This window comes from Halichoerus grypus, chromosome 8 (genome assembly GCF_964656455.1).
Source record: "Halichoerus grypus chromosome 8, mHalGry1.hap1.1, whole genome shotgun sequence".
In the NCBI taxonomy this organism is placed as follows: domain Eukaryota; kingdom Metazoa; phylum Chordata; class Mammalia; order Carnivora; family Phocidae; genus Halichoerus; species Halichoerus grypus.
Window position 1 is genome coordinate 87,651,830 of NC_135719.1, and position 18,869 is coordinate 87,670,698.

An 18,869-nucleotide genomic window follows, 5' to 3' on the forward strand; every position below is an offset into this window, starting at 1 on the left:
CATGGACAATAGGTAAATGAATAGACATGACTGTGTTCCAGTAAAAACTTTATTTTCAAGAAAAGAAAAAACAGGCAACAGGCTGGATTTGGCCCGTGAGCTATATAGTTTGCCAACCCCTGGATTAGATGATTTATCCCACATCAACAAGATCAGTCAGGAAGTGACTGCAATAATCCATATGAGTGATAATGAGAGCTTGAATTAGAGCAGTGGACGTGAAATTACAGAGGAGACAATTCCAGAAACATTAAGAAGGTAGAAATGGCAGGACCTGGTGACCAATTGGATATTGTGGCTGAGGGGGCAGAAACTTGGGAGAACTCCAAAATTTATAGTTTAAATGACCGGAGAGATCATGCTTCCATCAATAGAGGATCAGGAGGTCAGCGATGCAAAGATTTCACCAGGTCATGAATTATAGTTTTTTTCTAGTTGTTTAAATACATTAACTATTTTTAATCACAAAGTATGTAATAAACATTTTTAATATAAAATTGTATTTTTCCATTTAATCTGTAGAGTTGTTATGAGAAATTAAATCTGCTCATTTAAGCTACACATGAACAAACTCACTGGTCCTGTATTACTTAGGTTCTCTTGATAAACAGAATACTTCAGACTCTCTTGGTCTAGCTTTTCCTTAGGACTGCTTGAAATAAACAGTACTTCCAGCAGTTTCAAATCCATATAAACACAGTTTGAGAACACTTTCTCCCACATCTTGGAGACCCTGTTTAAACAAAATGCTGAGTTGAGAGACCATAAATCTCACCCAAATGTGGTAATTCCTAAGTTCTTATGTAATACAATTGATCTCTAGCACTTTCATATGAATGAGCATTAGATCATGTGAGGTGGGAGTGTGTATGGTATGAAACACAGAAGATGAAACTAAGAAAGAAGTAAAGCCACAGAAAATTGATCATCACACTATGTATCCCACTCAGAGATTATAATTTATGGAAGTCAGCTGTCAGTAACTATTTATAAAGCCAGTTAGTATTTTATCCATCCTCTCTTCTTCTCTTGCCTTTTTCTTTTTTTTTCTGTTCTCACTAATTCCTTTCTTTTCTTATGTCTCTTCCGCCTTAACTTTCTTTCTTCTCCTTTTCAAATTGCACTACCCCTCTTTTCATTTTCCCTCATCTTCTTATTTCTAGTCTTCTTTTGAGCTCCACTTCTTCACCCAATCAAACACATCTTTTTGAGGAGCTATCGCAATTTTTTAACAATTAACTTTCATCCACTAAGGATTTCCTTCAAAGTTGGAGAGAGACAGAGACAGAGAGAGAGAAAGAGAGAGAGAATTGTTTTCTCTTTTAATCTAAAGCATGGTTGATCAATATAATGGAAACATATAAAAGAATACTACTTTAATTCATTTTAGGATCAGTATATCAGGGAGAGAGCCAGGTTTTGTGGTGCCTACAGCTAAATAGTACAAAATTAAGTATTAAAGTAAATATTTGTTCTTAATGAGAATAACCAAAGCAATTAAAAAATAATAAAAGTTTACCAATGCTATGTATATCTCAAATGCCAGAAAAATAATATAATATTTTTGCGAATTAACTACCTAACACACCTCTATGACACTTTTCCCCCACATCTTTTGGATTCATATTCTTTGAATCCTTCTTCATATGGCAATGATTTTACAATACTCTCTATAGAAGGAATAATAGTATTGCTACAAGTTTGTGCCCTACAAATAGGAACATGAAATAAGTTCTACCTTATGCAATTCTATTAATAAAGAAAAAATGAGTGGCCCATTTGTAATTGTAATTGTCTCTGCTCCATTATCAAATACATTTCTGACAGGAGAAAAATTGATTAGAGTCGGTGAGAATCAAATCCTATAATTTTCCACATATGATGATGAAAGAATTTTCCACAGATGGTTCTCCTCAATACGTGTCCAGTGTATTTTTCCTTTACGTCGCAGATGTTACTGGTGGTAGCCTGCCGTGACAATCCCATGCAGAGGAGGACTGCAGGCTGAAAGAGAAAGGGCACTGAAGGACTCCAAATAGTACTTTACTCATCTAACATTTCAAAGAAAATTGATAACAAGAAATTGACCTGTCCCGAGGATTTACTGAGAATTGACCTGTCCCGAGGATTTACTGAGAATAGTACTGCAGCAACGCACTACTGAGAATCGACTGAACGTCTCAGAGAGGGAAACGGTTTTCATTCTGGGGAAAGTTTTATTTCTTTTAACAATGTTTTGATGTCAGCAGAATTGCGGAAAAACAGTCCCTAGTAATTCCAGGTAATAAATTTTGCCTATTTCCGCCTTTCCTTTGGAAATTCTGCTGTCAGGTAATAATTAGGAATTAGCACACACCATCCTCTAAATGACTGAGAAGAGCATATCTCCATCTGTGGTCCTTGGGACACTAGTCTCCAGCAATGTTAATGGCTATTCTATGTTTTAGTTACTGAGTTCTCAGTCTCCGATTGATTCTTGTTTATGTTTTCCATCTCTTCATTGAGGGTCTCACTGGGGTCCTCCACTCTTTTCTCAAGTCCGGTGAGTGTCTTTACGACCATTACTTTAAATTCTCTATCAGGCATATTACTTATCTCTGTTTCATTTAGCTCTCTTGTTAGGATTTTGTCCTGTTCTTTCATTTGAGCCCATTCCTCTGTCTCCTCATGTCGCCTAGTTCTCTGCATCTGTTTCTATGTGTTAGGGAAGTCAGCTACGCCTCCTGCTCTTAAAAGTAGTGGCCTTATGAAGGCGAGGTCCTGTTGTGCCTGGCAGTGTGATGTGCCCTGTTCACCAGAACCTGGCACTTCAGGGGGGTCTCCTGTGTGGGCTGCATGCTCCCTACCGTTGCAACTAAGCTGCATTTGCATTCAGTCACAGTGGTGCTCTCTGCCTGTTGTAGGCAGAGTTTGGTCCCTGTTTTGTTAATGGGCCAGTCTGGGGCCACCTTGGGCTTCAGTTGAGTTAGATATGTCTCTCTTCTTTGAGAATCAAAAGACATATTTGTATGTTAAAGGCTTTGTAAATGTTGCATAAATAAACCTATTTAACATTATTTAACTAAGTTTTCCCCAAATTTATATGACCACAGAATCACAAACACAGACACATCCCCCATTTCTGGGGGGGGGAGGGGGAGGTTAGGGGAACAGCCATAGAGCTAGCAGTGTTCTGTGGACTGTGGAAAATGACCTCTCCCAAAGGCACAAAACCAAAGCTACAAGAATGACCCTTCAGGTTGGAATTTTAGGCATATGGAGACAATAGGCATTCTCATAGCTGCTAAAATCATATCAACAGGCAGTCATTTGTTATTTTTCCGTGTAAAGACCCTGATCAAGCCTACTGCTCTGTCATTAATTCTAAAAGGATATGGTCAGTAATTCAGTCCATCTGATTTCCCAGGCCTTGGGGATATCTGCTTCAGTGTGGCACACAGAAAAGCTACAGCAGATTGGGTATATTTTGAGCCACAGGCAAATATTCTAAGTTCAAGTACTTACTGAATTTTACTTGCCAGTTTTCATGGCATGTGTGATATTTTTAGCTGACTACTGATAGTCATTAAACCCAACAATAGTGCACATGTTATATGAGAAACGCACTAGTGTTTTGACAAAGACTCTCTCCTTGACCAAACTTTAGTCAGGCTTCTCTGAACTACCTTCTCAACTAAGCCTCAACCTTCAGACTTCCCTGTCGAACTTTATATCACCCAATTTTCGCAAACACCCTGGTAAGTCAGTTTAGCAAGAATTCCCACCCTCAATGTCTGATCACCCTTGATATCTGATCAAATTCCTCATCCTCCAGGTGATATTTGATGACCCAGGCCTGCCTTCAGCAAGAATCCTATCAAGTCGTTTTAGCCAGAATCTTTCCTTACGGCTGATGTTTCCTCTTAGTAATTTTCCATTTGCTGCCCCCTACCCTGTTCCTTGGCTATAGATCCTCACTTACCCATGCTGTATTTAGAATTGAGCCCAGTTCTCTGTCGAGGTCCTTTTCCCAAACTGCAACAGTTCCTGAATAAAAAATCTGTTTCTACTGCTTTAAATACTGTCCGGCTCTGGTTTTTCTTTAACAAAATGCAAGCTTGCAATATTACTTTGCAGCAGAAAGTAATGAACACTTGCTTCAACTTGGGGGAGCCTTATTAAAAGTACTTCAGTATATTGAAAAATTAGACTGACAGGTTTTTAACACAATGTCTTCTGTTTATCCATAAAACATATATATGATTGCCATCAGCAATTCTAAGCTCCCTTTATGAATGAACCTCTGGCTGCCCCTCTAGAGATTGAGAAGAGGGTTCAGATTCCAGGCCCGTTCCATTCTTGGCTCAGCCACTAAGACTGCCAATTAGAGCATTTTGTGGTATGGACATCTGTCCACTGGACTGAGACCAGCTCATTTCACAAAATAGTTGTCAAATGGTATCAACTTTCTGTGACAACCTTCGTTGGATTCAAAAGCATGCCCCTGGAAATTACATGGCTTCCTCTCCTATCACTAAATCCTTTAAATACTCAGAACTTAGGCACACTAATTTTCAAAGCTAACTAATTATAAAATCAGAAAGTCATCCTTATTTCCCTTAATTCATGGAAATGGTATTAATGCTCACATTTATTACAGAAAAATAATCCCCGAAACACATTTTTATTCTTGGAAATCTTGGCATTTTCTCAAGTCATTTTGAAAGAAATTTATGTATTTAACATTGCTTTGATGAAGGCTTTTTGAGCACCTATTACCTGTTAGGCAATGTGAAAATGCTACCAGTTTCTTTTTTTTTTTTTTTCTGAATATATCTGCTGAATAGCTGAGAAATTCATTTTATCTCTTCACACTAACTAGTTGGGTTTTTAATTCAGTATAGTACAAGATAAGAAGAGCAAAAAGTTTTATAAGGGAAAAGGTAATGTTTGAAGTTACATTAGTTTGAAGGCAGTTTCGTTTTTCAACTATATATAATTACTTTGAAAGGGAAAAATCGTAAGAATAGCTTTATTGTTATATTTTTGCCAGTGGGTGTGTGAAGTGATTTAACTTACAGGTAATGATTATGTAATTGTATTGATACAGGGCATGAGCCTACCAAGCTTAGTGAATCATCCAGACTGACAGGAGGGGCAAAAACGCTGCCTGCTTCTTTTCTGTTTCACATCCCCGCCTTTACAAAGGAGAGAAGTCTTTCTCACAGCTTGGGGAGGGCAGCAGTAAGTGAAGCATCAAAGCTTCAAGATCACAGGTACAAATGCATCAGGACAATGTGTCAACTCCTTGTGGTATAATTTAAAAATTAATTGGGTGGTGGTGAAACTGCCCGGCCCATATGATGACTCTGCTATAAGAGATACAACAACGTAAATGGCTGTCAGAAGCTACCTACCATTCAGAAATTAAGTTCTAAACTTGACAAAGCTGAACTAAGATACAAATTAATCTCTCTGAACTGTTCCATGCTGTCTGTCCCTCTTTTACCTCTTTAGGACACATTTGTTGCATAAACCTAACCATTTATTTGGACAGGAAGAAGCAACACAAAAATATAGAGGTCTAGTGGTAGCACTGTATCCTGAGGTAATTAAAATTCCTATTTTTGCAGCCAATGGCCCCTTCAGCCATAGCTGATTGAAAGTACAAAAATTTAGATCTGGAGATTAATCGTGCCAAGGACAATGCTTGACCAAATGTAATTAGCTGAATTTAGATAAATTCTCAATCTGGCTTTCTTTAACTTGAATAGAAAAATCACACACTTCATTGAACATGAATGGATTTGAAAATGAACATTTGGATTATATGTGAGGATATTTTCCCAGAATAATAGGCTCAAGATTTTTCAATGTGCTAGGTAGAAGCTCTTTGTTGGCCCAGAGACTATATCGGCCTTCTGTTTTTACTCTCTAGCTCTATTTGCTGATTTTTGTTAATATTTATAATAACAGAAATAGTAGGTGAGGGAAAGCAGGAGAATAACAGATCCATTTAAATCTTTATTCTTTGTTTTTTCAGTGCTTCTTGTTCTTTTTCTTAGGGATAATTAGAGATAAATGGTATGGTATTATATTTGCTCAGATAGCAATACAAAAATGCCTATTTCCATCATTTTCAGTAATAGACTTTCAAGCTATATTTTCCTCAAACTTGATCCTCATTATTCCAGTAATATTTAAGCTATTAATTTCTCCAGAGAGTGCTTTTTGAAAATGGTAAATTATAAGACAAATCCCAAAATTACATTTTCTTTAATTTAGAGTATTGTTCAAGCTCTACTGTTAGCATAAATGAATAGTCTGAGCTGCAATCCGAAATAAAGCCTTGAGCATTAAACAGTTGGCTTGGAAACAGAAACATTAAGAATATGATTGAAATTTTTTACAGAAGATGAAATAACAGCATGCGCAAAAGCTCATTTATGATAATTCTAACATTTCTGCTAGAGTTATAGAAAAGTAACAACATTTACAAAAAAAAAAGAAAGAAAGAAAGAAAGGTGAAGGGTTTCACTTTCTAACCAATTGCAATGATACCAATTTTGCTCTTAGTGAAAAGTGATTTTCACCATTATACAGATTTCATTTTTTTCCAAGTTGCAAGTTTACCTTTTTGAAGGAACACAAAGGGCTTTTCAAATAAAAGTAAATTGAAGCAAAAGTTGGCATGTTTGATGTCTAAAATACAACACTAGCAATAAATACAGTCAAACAGCATGTTACCCTGAAAGACACTGAAGTCTATGAATGTCTATAAACATCGGCACATTTATTTTATCTTATTATAAAAAGACATTAATTATGCTAACATGTGATGAAATCATAATAAAATTTCTTCCTGAGTCTAAAGGTATATTTTAAACCACTTATTTAGTGGATTTCATTTCATACAAATTTTACCTGTTTGCTTTTTTTGTTTTGCCTTTGTTAGCGGTGGGGGTTTGAGAAAGGAAGATAGAAAATACTCTTTATAAAACTATGAAGAAAACTAAGTTTCTTAAAGATATTGATAATCTGATAAATTCCTATCCATAACAATCTGAGGCCTAAGCAAGCATTTGTAATTCTTCAAAGGAAAAACTTCAATTTCAGAGACTAAGAAAATCACTTCCTCCATCTAGTGGTAAATGATTGTAATTCTCCCAAATTCTAAAATACATTTCACCTTTTTTTAAATGTCATTTTATTTTTATATCCATGCTTGTATCAGATAATTGTATTTATGAAGAATTAGGCTAAATTTTGTATGTTTTCTGAAAGAATTTATTACAGTTTGTAGAAACATGGCACTACTATCTGTAGTATTTCACCCTTGAGCCCAGAAATAAAACACAGTCCCTGGTTACAAATCAGAGAGACTTGACATATGTGTACGAAAAGGTGATAAAAGAGAACATGTATTATCAAATGATAAAGGCAGATACTATAAGAACTCTGAGGAAGGTGTGGTCACCTTTGCTTTCGATGGTCACCTTTGCTTGAAAAAGTCTTCAAGGAATACATGGGATTAAAATGGTCTTAGGGGTGCCTGGGTGGCTCAGTCAATTAAGCATCCGACTCTTGATTTCATCTCAGGATTGTGAGATCAAGCCCCATGTCAGGCTCCTGCTTAAGATTCTCTCTCTCCCTCTCCCTCTGTCCCTCCCCCCCTCTAAAAATTAATTAATTCATTAAAATAAAATAAAATAGTCTTTAAAGAGAGGGTGGGAATTACATAACCAAAGAAGACTGAGAACAGTATTTCAGGCTGGAGGAATAGTTACAAACAGGATTGGGAGACAAGAATTTTCTGGCTCTGGCATTTTTGAAAGACAGTAGATAAATCCTTTCCCTGCAAAAATGAGTTTATGTGTGTGGTCAACAGGGGTGGGAAGGATAGAAAATAAAATTATTGTAGATCTGTTGTATGGGGTCTTACTGTCAAGATTAAAATGCTGGACTACATCTTGTTAGATTCAATCCTAGGAATTATGATGGTGGCATCCATGGACCATACATGGTTCATATGGGTTTTGGGTGTGTCCAAGAATTTCTTGGAATAGGGAAGTTATTCTGTGCATAAGCATACATGCATTTCTCTAGGAAGGATATCCATAAGTGTCATCAGATTCTAACTGGGGCTCATTGCTCTGTTAATAGACAAATATTAAAGATTTTGAGCTGCAAACTGACATATTGAGATTTGGGAGGATTCTTCTGGCTCTGGTGTGTAGGATAGTTTGATACGAGCAGAGAACTTATTATTCACATTTGGGCCCATTTTTTCCCTAGCACAAGCAATGATGAGATGTCTGCTGCCCTGGTTACATGGTATATTGTTCCTCCCTGATCTGGGCACTTAATACTTCCTTATGATATGTTGTAAGTCTAGAATTAGCTCTATGATTATTTATAGACCCATATATGATCCCTTCAAAAAGTATCCATAAGCATGTCTAAAATTAGGTTTGGTGAATACATCTTTCTCAACACTGATGTCCATTATGACTGCATTTATATTTGGGATTCAGACATCATAATGATAGCAGTAAGCACAAAAACTTCTATTCATTGAGGATTATATGCCAGACACTAGACTAGGTACACTTGTTCAATGAATACTTACTGAATGCTTATTGTGTGCCAGGTAGGTTGTTAGTAATTCTTACGCTAATTCAATGAGCTAGTTATAGTCCCTCAATTTTATAGATGAGGAAACTAAAGTTTAAAGGGGTTAAGTAACATTCCCTTGGTCACCTTGTTGATAGCTAGTATAGCTTTGATTTCAACCCAGATCTCTCTGATTTAATAAGAAGTGGTCAAAGGTGGAAGTGAAACAGTTATTTGGCCAGGATGCAAGATTTCTGAATGCCTGTATTTTGTCCTGCCATAACCATACCTCTTCTTTCCCTTCCCTTGCCTCTGTCCAAACTACTCTTACCTCCCTAGGCCCTTTGCAAGATGCCTAAGGAATTTAGGCAGAGCCTAAAGCCAGGTAAATATCCCTTCCTTATTACTATGAAACTTTTGTCCAAAGCCCCAGAGTATGAACTAAGCAGGAACAAGTAGCTAAGTCCTTTTCCATAGCTTGATGTTTCTTCAACTCTTTTCCTAAGAAACTATTTAAAAGATGTTAATTAGTATGCATATTAAAGTATTCTATGACCAAAAATATCATGGAAATACTGCATTGTGTATTTCCCTCTTGGCACTTAAAAGTGCATATTAGGGGTGCCTGGGTGGCTCAGTTGGCTAAGCGCCCAATTCATGATTTCAGCTCAGGTCATGATCTCATGCGTCCTGAGATGGAACCCCATGTCAAGCCCTGTGTCCAGGGCCCTGTTCAGCGGGAAGTCTGCTTAAAGATTCTGCCCCTCCCCCACTCCTTCTAAAATAAATAAATAAATCTTTAAAAATAAAAATGCATACTAATGAATTAAAAACTGAGAAGTTCTGCAGGAAAAAAAAATGAGATAAGTCTGCTCGAGAAAGTTTTTCTCAAACTTGTTTGGCCACGAACTCTCTTACCATAACACTCCTACTAAAGACACTGCAGAATAGTTTCCCAAGTTTGGGAAAAATTGGTTATCACAATGATAGGCTTAAGCAAGCTACAATACTAAAAATAGACCCCCTCCACTCTTCCACTGAAATTAATGTAGCTCCATCAGTGTCTACAAAATTGAGTTTCTCTGACCACAAACATATCATGTCTCCTTTTTTTAAATGCTGGAGGTACAGCATGGTGGAATGAACAATATGTTTGCTAACCTCACACTCAACAAAAAAATTACAAAACACAATTAACTTCCAGAACAAATATGACCACTGCTTCAGCAATTTACAACACAAGCATAAATTATTTGTTAAATATCATTTCCCCAACAAAACCAATGCAGCCAAATCAGGAAATACTAAAATCAGAACCCACATGATTTTTACCAGCCAAAACTATAGCAAACAAAACACACACACACACACAAGGGAAGAGAAGAGAAGAGAAGAGAAGAGAAGAGAAGAGAAGAGAAGAGAAGAGAAGAAGAGAAGAGAAGAGAAGAGAAGAGAAGAGAAGAGAAGAGAAGAGAAGAGAAGAGAAAAGAAGAAAAAAAAACTTAATGGCTTCAGTTTCACTGGGATGCTAGTCAATCCATGCCAGTTCCCATCTGTGAACTTAAATTTCACTTAGGAGAAAGAGCCCATGAGGAGGTGTGACCCTATAATTCCATATTTGGAAGGGATGGGGGGAGCCAATGGGAAATCCATCATTTATGCATACTGCAGCACTCCCTCTCTCAGAGAATACATACTTGAAACACTCCTGTTTTCTTTCACATTTTAGAAATTGCATTTTGGGCACCTCTACTCATAAAGTTTTGGGGTTTTTTTGTTTTTTTTTTAAATAAGCATATTTAATATAAGCCTGTTTGATATAATCAGAGATCCATTGGTATAATTGTGAATTAGGATACTATAAACTCTTTTGCAGTCAACTCTTAATTGTTTGTTTGAGCTAATCACTTTGCTATGTTATAGTCAATGGTCCAGTTTAAGGAAAGAACTTTTATTCATCATTTATGAGACAAGTTAACTTTGTGATTAAGAATGTGAACTCTGGAGCTATACTGCCCTGGTTTGAATCCTGTCCCTGTCACTTACTAAGTACATGAGCCTCAGCATTCTCATCTGGAAAGAAGGAATAATAATAATAATAATACTGTATTCATCATCCTTTGCTGTATAACAAATTACCACAAAAGTGAGTCAGGAATCCAGGTATGGCTTAGCTGGGTACCTTTGCTTCAAGGTCTCTCTTAAAGGCTGTATTTAGAATGTCAGCAAGGGCTGTGGTCTCACTTGAAGGCTTGACTGGGTGATGATCTACTTCCATGCTCACTTGATTCTTAGCAGGATTCAGTTCTTCATGGACTATCAGACTGAGGTCCTCAGGTTCACTCTGGCTGTTGGCCAGCAGCTTCTTGAATTTCCCTGCTATGTGAGCCTTTTTGTGACACAGCTCCTGGTATGGCAACTGGCTTCCCTCAAGCAAATGAACAAAGAGGAAGCCCAAGATGGAAGCCAGAGATTTTTCTGTAACCTAACCTCAGAAGTGACATCCCATCACTTTGGCCATATGTATTCATTAGAAACAAGTTGCTATGTCCAGCTCATATTCAAAAAGAGTTGATTACAGATGGGTATGAACATTAGGAGTCCAGGATATCACAGGCCATGTTAAAGGCTACCTACCACACCTACCTAGCAGGTTCATTGCATGGGTTGAGTTAATATATGTAGAAGATCTTAGAACAATGCCTGGAACAGAATTAAGAGATATATGTGTTGACTATGACTTACTATATTCAAATAACTGGGATGTTTAATAAATAAGACTCAGTTTCTACTTTTAAGAATATGTTAACCTAAAATAGTAATATGGCAGAAAAAGAAAGCTACCATAATGGAGGCAAAAATAAAGAGCTGTGTATATTGAAATGAGGGATTGATCACAAAGAGAGGTAAAAGATTAGCAAAGTCTTGATTAATGAAGGAATATTGGCTCTAAACTCCAGAATATGAGTAAAATTCTGATGGGGCTAGGGGAGGGGAGGCTTTAGGGACTGAGGTGAACAGGGAGCTGTTAAAGGCAGCAAAGCAAGGTAGTTAAGGTTGTCCAGGGTAGCTGGGCATTATCCAAGATACCATGGGTAATCCAGGTTAACTGGGGCATCCAAAATGCAGCACTAAACTGAGAATTAGGGTGAAAAGAAGGATTTACACTTGGTTATTGAGAATATTGAAAGAAAGTCAGAGATATTTGGACTTAATTCAGTCAGTAGTGGGAAGAGGAGGAATGCATGAAGCTGAACTTCAGAAAGTTTTTTCTTGCAGCTGGAGATAAGAATGGATTAGGGCAAGGAAATCGTGGGGAGATATATATACAATGGAATATTATGCAGCCATCAAAAGGAATGAAATCTTGCCATTTGCAATGACGTGGATGGAACTGGAGGGTATTATGCTGAGCGAAATAAGTCAATCAGAGAAAGACATGTATCATATGATCTCACTGATATGAGGAATTCTTAATCTCAGGAACAAACTGAGGGTTGCTGGAGTGGTGGGGGGTGGGAGGGATGGGGTGGCTGGGTGATAGACATTGGGAAGGGTATGTGCTATGGTGAGCGCTGTGAATTGTGTAAGACTGTTGAATCACAGACCTGTACCTCTGAAACAAATAATACATTATATGTTAAAAAAAAAAAGAAGAAGAAGAAGATAGCAGGAAGGGAAAAATGAAGGCAGGGAAATCAGAGAGGGAGACGAACCATGAGAGACTATGGACACTGAGAAACAAACTGAGGGTTTTAGAGGGGAGGGGGGTGGGGGGATGGGTTAGCCTGGTGATGGGTATTAAAGAGGGCACGTACTGAATGGAGCACTGGGTGTTATATGCAAACAATGAATCATGGAACACTACATCAAAAACTAATGGTGTAATGTATGGTGATTAACATAACATAATAATTAAAAAAAGAAAACATGTATCTCATATGGCAGATGGGAGGACTAAATGATATCATGCATATATAGTGCTCAGCACAATGTTGGGCATAAATTAAATAATTTAACGAAAGCTAGCTATTGTTGTTATTATAATATTATATATATCTGTATATATATATATGTATATAAACAGTTAAAGCTTAGACGCTTTCAAGTGGGACTAATTATAAAATGACATATAATTGTATTTACAGTTCTTTTGTAAATAATAATCTTTTTAGAGAGAGAAAACTAGTATTTATTGAGCATTTATCATGCTAGACACTCCATTGAGTCCTTTATATATATTCATACACATTAGCTCATTTAATCCTCTTGCCACAAAGAAACTATGGTTCAAAGAGTTTATAACACTTTGCCCAAGGTGATACAGCTAGCAGTTGTTAAAGCCAGGATTTGTCCCTAGGTCTGTCTACTCATACAGTTTTTTCCGAAGCCACATTCTCCACCTACCATATATTGCATATATTTAAAACCCCAAGTGTTCTCTTTCCATCTCTCTCTGGTCCCTGCATTCCTGGCACCAGAGTCTGAATTGACAGCAGTCTCTCTTGAAAACAGGTTCCGTGCCTTCTTGTGAGCAAAGAACACCACATTTATATCAGGCAGTTCACACACTCCTAATCTCCTGCACTTCCTCCTGTGTTTCTTCATCCCCAAAGAGATCCCACCATGTTGATGGCGTCGGGCTGCAAGAGGCTGCTGCCCCCGCCTTCTCTGAAATTCCTCAGGCCAGTCCTTCCCTCTTCATAGCAAAAGAAGCCCCTGGTCCCACATTTGCCGCAGCTGGAAAGAATGACTCAACAGTTTCCTGAACTGGACTTGCTGGTGGTAATGCAGCGTAAGGGTCTAATGATGTATAATCTCCATGTGCTTATCATACAATCTAGGCCTGTTTTCAGCTGATAGTCCATAGCAGAAATCATCTGGAGAAAGCAGATAGATCCAAAACATGGAAGAGAGAAACATAAGAAAAGACGCATACTTTCAAGCTTACCAAAGTATTTGTCAAATTAACCTGGAAAAATAAGCATCTTTGTGGTGAGAAACTCTAGAAGGAATTGATCGCAAGTATATTTACCATTACTCGGTAACTTAACGGACAGGGCTTTAATTCTTGTTTTGTAGAAAATGCAAAAAGAGCTGATGAGGCTTTTAGCTTTAAATACATATTCTCCCACCTTCCATAATTTATTTTGATACTTATATGTATCCCACAGTATTTGCTGTTAACACTACATAGTGAGTGGCAAGCTCAAAGTTACAATAAATTATGCATAATTCAGTCTCTTGGAATGTCTATAAATACAGTGTGAAGTGTTCAGCTTGTTATTTGATGCAACATCTGAAATCAAATTGCTTTGATGCAAATGTTTATCTCAATGTTATAATTGTGGCATGAATTTTGCCGAATTTATTTTGTTTGCAAAGAGCATTTTATTAATTAGATACACCAGTCTCAAGGGTATTGGATTTTTTTAAAGACAGCAGTGTCAAAACTTCTGCAAATATAAAATGATAGCTCATTTTTAAAAGAAGAGAAGTTTTATTGAGCGATTTAAAAAATACCATTTGGAGAGCATAAGTACTCATAGGGGGTATATTTTCTGAACAATTCTAGGCATTGAAGAATTTACTAATTTTATTATTTATTGCTTCTCATTATCAGCCCATGTTCTTTCTCTTGACAAAACCAGAATTCAAGAATCCTATCTTTGTGTTCAGTTGTTATAAACTAAAATATCCAAGAAATTTTACCTTATTTTATGATAAAATTGTCTGTAATTCTTGCTTTTATTCCATTTCTATGCATTATCAATCTTTCAGTTGTGATGAATCTTTGTATAGGACATTATTGCTCCATTTGTTCCCATTTACAGGTATGAGCTTAATTCTTGAAAGGCATATATTTCATGTGTTTTGTGATTTTTTTATTGTGAACTCACACTTATTGGAACTTCGTATATGAAATTTATTTGAGGACCGAATTTAAAGTGAGTTTCTTCAGAAAGATTTGGGTTTGCATCTAAAAAGTGCCCATTGGAACTACCAACTTGGAACCACTTAAAAAAAAAAAAATCTCACCTTTGATCTGGGGGAAGGGAACACATAGATAGTAGGAATTCCTGCTTCACAACCCCACTCTCGGGACCACTCTTGTCAGTTCAGGTCTTCCAAAAATCAAATGCCCAAACAGGACTAGACATATAAGAAACTTCCTGGGAAGAAAACACCTGTGAAAGATAAAGGGGGAAAGAACAGGAATAGATGAGAAGAGCCTTCGGATCACAAGGCAGGAAGATTTTCAAATGACAGTGTCATTTTGAGAAAGCCTTGGCCAAACCAGTGGGGTGTCTCAGAGCAAAGGTTGCCCTTAGAGGCGTCCCATGTTGGGCTGAGGTAGCTCAGTTCTAGTACCCCAGCCATGCTCAGTCATTGACTGGGAGCAGCCCTTAAGAAACATAACTTTGGCATAAGTACCACAGCGGATCCCAAGGTGCAGCAGCTGGAGGCTATCAGTCAATAAGCAAGTAACAAGAGATTATCTTGAAGGGACATGTAGAAGGCACACCTCCATGGCCAGCACACAATTGCTGGGGAGAGTCTTTTTTCTTATTTCATCATGATGGTGTCTCCTGATTTAGAATGGAAGAACAGCCATGCCACCTTCAGAAATTTCCGAATTGTCATCTCAGTTCCATGAGGTCCCGACAATGGATGTGAAAAAGCAAGGAATGAAACAGAAATAAGAACTGTCTTGAAGAATCAGTGACGGGCACCTGGCTGGCTCAGTCAGTGGAGCATGTGACTCTTGATCTCGGGGTCGTGGGTTCGAGCCCCATGTTGGGTGCAGAGACTGCTTAAAAATAAAATCTTAAAGGGGCGCTGGAATGGCTCAGTCGAATGAGCGTCTGACTCTTGATTTCAGTTCAGGTCATGAGATCAAGCCCCATGTCGGGCTCCCTGCTCAGTGTGCAGTTTGTTTGAGATTTTTCTCTCTCCCTCTACCCTTCTTCTCTCTTACTCCTTTTCTCTCTCTCTCTCTCCCTCCCTCTTTCTCTAAAAGTAAATAAGTAAAATCCTTAAAAAAATTTTAAAAGAATCTGTGCTCAACCACAGTACTAGTTTCCTGATACTGATAGTAACTGGGGAAAACTGAGAAAATGTTTCAGGGAAGTAAGAAGTAGGTTATTACCACCACCTGCTAGGACACATTAAACAGCTCAGAAATATCGTTGAATCAGGAAGAAACAATATGAAGCTAGATTTCCAGTTAGTTAGATGAGATGCAATTTTAAGTCTCTTGTTCGAATATTATTTTATTTCCCAGCCTGTGGGCCCTAGAAAAACCAAGACTACGTACATCATTCTAAATGTAAACCAGTCATTCCCTCTGTATGTCCCACTTGAGGATCTAGTATACAATACATAGAACTGAACAGATTATATCACACATCCACACAAAACAAAACATACAAAGCATATCCTGATCCCCATATTTTCTATCTCATTTGATGGCATAATCATCATCTAGTCACCCAACTAGAAAACTAAGAAGTATCCTCTCCTTCACTTTTACTCCCCAAGATTTAATCAACTTATTGAATCCTATCAATTCCACCATCAAAACTATCTCTTTTGTCTATTCTCTCTTCCTCTTACTTTACTGTCTTACTCTTGCAGTAGCTTCCAAACTAGTCTGGTCTACCAAGGTTCAATCTTCCCTCCTCTCAAACCATTCTTGTTGTTACAAGAGTTCTTTCTCTTAAACACATCTCTAATTACATCATTTTCCTGTGTAAAAACATTATATAGCTCCATATTGCATGTAGGATATATTCCAACATTCTTTACATGACATAAAGATTCACATCCCAACATAAACCTCACTTTTCTAGGCTGACCATCCAACGCTCTTCATCCATTCATTTATTCAACAATTTATTTTCTGAGTGCCTACTCTGTATCAAGGACATATTTTAGCCACATAGTCATCTGAACTTGCTGTTCTCTTAATCAGTCATGGTCTTTCATGCTTCTAAGTCTTTGCACATATTTCTGATGCCTCTTTATTATTTGGGATCTAATTTTTTAAAAAGATTTTTTATGTATCTTTTTGAGAGAGAGAGAGTATATGTGTGAGCCAGGAGAAGGGCAGAGGGGCGGTGGGGGGGGGGGAAGGAGAGGGAAAGGAAGAGTCTCAATCAAACTCAACACTGAGTGCAGAGCCCAATTCTGGGCTTGATCCTACAACCCTGAGATCATGAGCAGAAACCAAGAGTCAGAGCTTAATTGACTGAACCACCCAGGCAGCCCCAGGACCTAATTTAGATGCCACATCCTCTGCAAAATCTATGATCCCCTTATGGTATATTCCCCCCTCCTCTGTACTCTCTTAAATAATTGTATATACACTTGTTACAATAGAATATTCAACTACCCAACATTTGTTAAGTGTCTAATATGTTGCAGCAACAGTGCTAGGCACTGAGGATACATAAGTGAGAAATGGGCCCTTCTATTGACGACCTCATGATCTGTTTGTGTGTTTTCTCTTCATTAGATCATGAGCTCTTCAAAGACTTGCATTTGCATTTTGGGGTTCCTAAAATGTGACAAGGATTCAGCTGTTTGTTGGGAAAATAAATTATCAAGTTTGGTTCTGATGCGTTCTCTCTTTTTAACCTTGTATTTCACATGTTTTTCTTCCAAAACTCTGTGTCCTCTTAAAGCTAGGCAAAGAAAGTTTTTTTTATCAAGGCCTAGAGATATTACTAAGGCCATCCATTCTGTCAACTCAACTTGCCTCAGAGTGGGGTTTGATGTTCTTATCATAAAGGTGGCAACTAATTCCCTGCCTCCTGAATATGGGCTGGCCTTACAAACTTGCTTCTAATGACTAGAAGGCAGCAGAAGGATTGTTGCATGACTTTCAAGGCAGGGTTAGAAAAGGTGATATTGCTTCCATGTGGCTCACTTTGGAACCCAGCCACCATTGGGATACTGGCTCTTAAAACAAAGCCACCATGCTGTGAGGACGCCATGGAGCTACATGGGAGGATTATATGTAAGTATTCTGACCACAACCACAGCCAAGGACCCAGCTGACAGCATCGAATGCCAGATGTGAGTGACCCAGCCTTCAGATGATTCCAGCCCTTTCAGCTGTTGCCAAGTGGAACAGAGATCTGAATTGACAAGTCCTGCCAAAATGACAGATTTGTGAACAAAACAAATGTCATTATTTTAAGCCTCTAAGTTTTAAGGATATTTATTAGGTAGCAATAGATAACTGGAACACCACCAAAATGAACTGCAACCCAAATGCTTAGAACAGTTCCTCAGAGTAGCTGCCAAATGGACACAAAGGCCATTTTACAGAGCTGCAAACCTAGAAAGCTCCAAAGTAGCACTGGTTCAGTTGCTCCTTAAATTGACACTTGGACTGTATTATCATCAGAGCACAAGGTGCATAGAGTTGATCTAAAGCTTTTCTATGTCATGTTATTTATCTTTGTAACACATCTTCCTGCTTCTTCTCTCAACGTGCCTTCACTCTATTCTCAACAGAATGGCCGAAGTTACACATTTAAAACACTAGTCATATAGTGTCCCTTTCCTGCCACAAACCCTTCAGTAGCTTTCCATCTCACACAGAGTAAAATGTGAGTCATTATTATAGCCCAAAAGTGTACATAATCTGGTCTCCCCAATTACCTCATCTCCTCCAATTCTGTCTCATTCACTCTTTTCAACCAGTTGACACCCTTCCTATTCCTAGTACATGTCAAGCACATTTCTGTCTCAGGGTCTCATTCTCTGATCTTTTTTTTTTTTAAGATTTTATTTATTTGACTGAGAGAGACACACTGCAAGAGAGGGAACACAAGCAAGGGGAGTGGGAGAGGAAGAAGCAAGCTTCCTGCAGAGAAGAGAGCCCGATGCAGGGGCTCAATCCCAGGACCCTGGGATCATGACCTGAGCCGAAGGCAGACGCTTAATGACTGAGCCACACAGGTGCCCCTCATTCTCTGATCTTATTCATAGCTATTCAATGTCATTTCATCAGAAAGAACTTCAATGATCTCTCACTTTAAAACCTCCATCCTTTCTATTACTATGCTCTATTATATTTTTCTTCACAGTACTTACCATCATCTGACATATTACATATATATATATATAGTTTACTTGTTTATTTTATGTCTTTTTCCACTAGACTATGAGCTCCATGAGAATAAAGATTTTATTTACTCTTCTGTCTTCAGGGTTTAGAACAGTACCTGGCACTCAATAATCATTGTTGAATGATTCATTGTATG

General features: G+C 37.8%; 1 long non-coding RNA gene across 1 annotated transcript in view; it reads left to right on the plus strand.

Moving 5' to 3' along the window:
* The window catches only part of LOC144382773 (uncharacterized), a 47,505-nt gene extending 28,949 nt beyond the window's left edge, over window positions 1–18,556 (plus strand). The window contains exon 3 of the long non-coding RNA XR_013450168.1: window positions 18,388–18,556. This is a non-coding gene — a long non-coding RNA (uncharacterized LOC144382773). The remainder of the gene's footprint in view (window positions 1–18,387) is intronic.
* The last annotated feature ends 313 nt before the right edge of the window (window positions 18,557–18,869 follow it).